Genomic DNA, 5,586 nt, shown 5'->3' on the forward strand with positions numbered 1-5,586 from the left:
AATAAAGACCTGATCAAAGACAATGAGAAAAAAACAATATCAAATATCCCCAAATTGATCTATAGATTCAATGTAATTCCAAATAAAATTCTAGAAAGCTTTTTAAAAGAAATTGACAAGTTAATATTAAAATTTATATGAAAATACAATAGACTTTTATAAAACTAAACAAGAAAAAAATTTGGAATACTTACTCTATCTGACTTCAAGACTTCATATAATACAACACTAATCAAGGCAGTGTGGCACTGGCATCAATATAAATGGAACACAGTCTATACCTATGTGTATAGAACAGATCTGAGTTCTGACACTGGTTCCAAGGCAATTAAATGTGGAAAAAAATATTTTGAATAAAGGATGTTAGAACAATTGGAAAACTACTAGCAATAAAATAAACATTAACCATTACCTCACACCATAAAAAAAAATGAACTCCAAATGGATTATACACCTAAAATGAAAACCCAAAGCTATAAAACTTCTAGAAGAAAACAGAAAATCTATGTGGTGTTAGGGTAGGGAAAGTTTTCTTAGATGCAACACAAAATGTAAAATTGTAAAATATAAATACATACATGCATGCAAAAATGCATAAGTAAATAGAATTTAACCAAAATAAAAAAGTTTTGCTCTCCAGAGAGCAAAGAAAATTATTGGAAAATTAAAAAGGCAAGCCATAAGCTGAGAGAAAATATTTCCAAAAATGTATGACAAAGGACTTGTATTCAAAAGATAGAAAGAGTTCTTACAAAACAATAACAAAATACAAACTAATAATAATGTAAGGAAAATATTTGAACAGGCACTTCACAAATAAAAAAATATAAATAGCCAATAAGTACATAAAAATATGCCTAATAATGTTATTTTTTCAGGAAAACATAAATTAAAGCCATAATAAGATACCACTCCCTTACCATTAGAACTACTAAATGTTATAACAAATAAAAATTAAAATTAAAAAACACTGACTTTACCAAGTGTTATGAGAATATGAATAAACTGAGATATTCATACACTGGTGGGAATATAAAATGATACCAGTCCTTTGGAAAATAATTTGATGGTTTCCTAAAAATTTAAACATACACCTACTATATGAGCCAACCTTCTACTTATGGTTATTTATCCAAGAGGAATAAAATCATATGATCACACAAAGATCTATAGATAAATGTATATAACATTTTTATCTGTAATAGCTAAATACTGGAAATAAATGCCCATTTTGAGCTGGGCAAGTGAATGGATAATAATTTGTGGAATATCTATACAATGGAATATTATTCAGTAACTTATACAACACAAGTGAATCTCAAGATAATTATGCTGAGTGAAAAAAGCAAGGTAAAATGAACATTGTAAATGCATATATAAATTCAAGAAAATGCAAACTGACATGCAGTGACTGAATGAAATTAGTGATTGCATGGAGATAATGGTGGAGGGAGAATTTTGGGGATAATGAAAAATTTGTTATTTTATTTGTGGTAGTGGTTTCATAGATGTATGTTTTTATGTCAAAACTGACTGTAAGTAAATGTATGTTATATTTCAATTTCACTTTAAGTACATGTACTTTAATGTACTTCAATTATTCCTCAATAAGAAAACAAAATTCTATTCATAAAAATAACACAAAGAGCTCCCAATGGCCAAAGTGGAACAATTAGAGAAACAAAATAGTTTTGGATTATAGCCAAACATATAAAATGTGTTCATGTGTCCACACAGACTTAAATGAATTAATTATTGAAAGAGAAGAGAAAAATATTGTGCAGAAGAATTCTAAATAATTTATGTAGATACTCTACCCTCAAAGAAGTATAGCTCTCCACTCCTTACATGTAGACTGTACATAATAAATTTCTTCTAAAAAGTACAGTATGAAGAGAGAGAAAAAAATCAGTAACTTTAAGTGGGGAAACCTGACAAATGCTATCTCAGCCAGGTGATCAAGGTCAACATTAACAGTGATAAACCATGTTGATATTACATTCCCTTGATAAGATATAATGAGAATGGTACTTTATCACTGTGCTTTTTCTTTAAAAATCCATATCCCCATTCTATTTGGGAGGGAAAATAAAAACAGACAAGTTGCAATAGAGAATCATGCTATAAAATACTTGACCAGTGCTCAAAACAGTCAAAGTCATGAAAAACAAGGAAAGTCTGAGAAACTATCCCAAGCAAGAGAAACCTAAGGAGACCTGAAAATTAAATATAATGTGGCATCCTGTGGTCACATGGGATCTTGGAACTAAGAATAAATAAATAAACTATGGACTTCAACTAAAAAGAATATATCAATATCTGCTTATTTATAAGATGTTAATAATAGAGGAAACTGAGTTTGTAGTGTATGGGAACTACAGTAATTCATGTGTCGAAAATGAACTCATAAGAGAAGTAAAAATGAATGATAATGAAAGCACAATATATCCAAATATGAGGATTGCTGCCAAGTATGTACTTAGAATAATATGTATCAGTTTAAATATTTATATTATATGAAGTTCTTTTTAAATTACAAAAAAAGAGTAAATAAAATCTAAATGAGGTGGAAGGAAGGGAACAATACTGATAAGAGCAGAAAGCAATGAAACAGAAAATGGACAATTGGAAAAGCTAGCTCTATGAAAAGATTTTTAAAATGATAACCCCTGTGAGATAGATCAAGACAAAAAAAAGTGAAAAAACAAAAATTACCAATATCAGTAAGGAGAGAGACATCACTACAGATCCTACAGATATAAATAAGATAGTAAGGAAATATTATCAACTCTTTTTTTTTGCAAACAGATTCAACTGAGATGAAACTCTTTGTAAGGTAAAAAAATTTACATAATAAGAAATACAAAGTCTGGAATTATTGGATCAGATGATATTTCTAATTTTTTTGAGGAAACTCCATATGAATATAGAAAACAAACTGATGGTTGCCAGAGGGAAAGGAGGGATGAGTAAACTGAGTATGGCTTCATAAGAGCTAGAACAAAGCAAAATATATGTCTACCACTTTAATTCAGTATAATACTAAATTTTCAAGCCAGTGTATTAAGACAAAAAAAATAGCATAAATAGTGGAAATAAAAAATAAAATTGCCTTTAATCACAAATGACACACAAGCACCTTTGTAGAAAATCCTAAGAAATCCATGACAAGAAGAAAAAAATAAAAATAAAAATGAGTGAATTTAGCAAGGTTGCAGTACACAAAGTCAATATACAAAATCAAGTGTACTCTTTATACTAACAACATTCAATTGAAAAATTAATATATACCACTTACAGTAATTAGGGATAGTTAGAAATAAATAATTATAGTAAATTAATTAAAAAATATGTGTAAGATCTGTATGCTGAAAGATCTGTAGCATTTTTGAAAGAAATTAAAGAAAACCTTAATAAATATATTATATATCATATTAATGGGTTGGAAGATTCAATATATTTAAGATGACATTTTTTTCCTTCAAAGTAATCTGTAGAATTAAAGGCAACGCCAATAAAAATCCTAGCAGTATTACTGTAGAAATTAACAAACAGATTCTCAAATTATAAAGAAATGCAAAAGACCTAGAATGGGCAAAATAAAATCTTTAATTAGAAAAAAGAGTTTTCCAGGACAATAAAAATGTTTTATTTCTTGATAGGGGTGTGGGTTAAATGGGTTCATACATTTGGCAAAATGCATTTAACCATATATCTATGAACCAGCACAGTATTTGCATTGTAAAAATTAACAAATGAACAGCAACAACAAAAAATGAGTCCCCAGATGGGCTTAATAGCATATTACGCCAGATACGTCCTGGGAAGTATGGAACATTGTTCCAAATAGAATCCTCACTTCCCAGAGTAGACATGAATGTTATGCAAATAGCCTCATTTCAGGTACTTGGTGGAGTGCAAGTTTTACACTCTTGGAAATTAGGCTAGATTATGCTAGTTTGCCAGCTTGTGCCAATCCCACAGATAGGGAACATCCTTATTTGATTTTCTCCCTCTCCTCTCTTGCCAGTGCTCCTTGTTGGCCAGACTCAACAGGAAGCCGGAGAGCAAGGAAGCCCTCTGATAGAGATGACCCTCCTAGGGCACAGGGTAGCATACAGGAAGACAGAGAGGATGAGCATAGATGCCCTGAGATGTAGCAAGAGCCAGAAATTTATAGTTGCATTTAACCCCTTGAGATTTTTAGCCTCCTTTGTTATGCCATACAACCCAGCCTATTCTGATATCCTCCAGCTAATTTTATGGATTTAGTATAACTTTGATACTGAAAAAAGGGAGATCATGAGAAAGAAATATAGTCCAATCTCATTTATGCACAGAGATGCCATTATCCTAAACAAAACATTAGTAAAAGAGACCTAACATGTATGGGTTAACATTAGGAAAACTATTACTTATTAAATGAGAAAAACAAATTCAATGAAGACAGAAGAAGTATTTTTTTTAAAATGTCAACACCAGAAAGCAGAAAGCAGACCAGTGGTTGCCTGGGAGAGAAGAGGGAAGAACAGGGAGGACATGAGGAAGGGACTACCAAGGGCCACAAGGAAATTGGGGGTGATGGAAATATTAATCATCTTGGTCATGGTGATGGTTTCTTGACTATATGCATATGTCAAAGCTTGTCAAATTAAACTCTTTAAGTGTGTTCAGTTTATTTGAGGTCAATCATACCTCAATAAGGTTGTTTTAAAAAGTCATGCATGATAAACACTTCTAGTACAAAAAAAAAAAAAATAGAAGGAATTACCTTAAACTGTAGGCCACCTTTATCTTTCCTTCAATTCCTGACATAGTTTCTAAAATTGCACTGGGGTATTATCTCTTGATGGGTTGTCCCCACCCTTTTCTGACACTGGTATTTGTGAGATTATCTTATCTCCTAAATTGGTTGCATATGTTACTCAAGTGTTTTCAGTTTATTATCTTAGTTGCACGGTTTTTATCAGGGGATTCGGGAGATTTCAAATCTATGTTGCTGACTTTTTCCTACTCTCCTCTTGCTCACCTGGTAGTTTTCATTGGGTGTCCAGGGTCAAAGGGTCAAAGACACACCTGATGACTATAGTGCAGGGTCACATCTCTGTCCCTTCCAACACATTGAGGATGCGAGAAGATATGTCTTGTTTCCTCACCCTCTAGGCTATTTCACTCACATGAAATGATTTATTTTCATTCTTTTGAAATGGGGATTATTTTACAATTCTTTTGGCCCCTCTTTCCTACCCCAACCATCAAGCAATACTGCACCATGGTGATGGTGGCAGAAGAGGCAATGAGGCCAGGCAGGCACCTAAAATGCTGATATAGATGACCTTCTCTCTTACTAGAAGAGATGTGTTCTCCGGAGTGTGTAGAATGTCTCCATTGCTTTTTTTTTTTTTACTTTTGCTATACTCCTGCAACTTGGCCCTGAATGGAGATATAGTTGTGGGAAGTGTGTGGCAGGGGAGAGAGATTAGAGTCCTAGTTTTCTGACTGGAAGACCAACAAGGAAGGCCCCAGGAAGTTGGACAGAATGAAGAAGACTGTGCAGAGAAGGGAGAGCAAGAGAATAAATTCATA

This window comes from Mirounga leonina, unplaced genomic scaffold (genome assembly GCF_011800145.1).
Source record: "Mirounga leonina isolate KUSES-001 unplaced genomic scaffold, KU_Mleo_1.0 Mir_178, whole genome shotgun sequence".
In the NCBI taxonomy this organism is placed as follows: Eukaryota; Metazoa; Chordata; class Mammalia; order Carnivora; family Phocidae; genus Mirounga; species Mirounga leonina.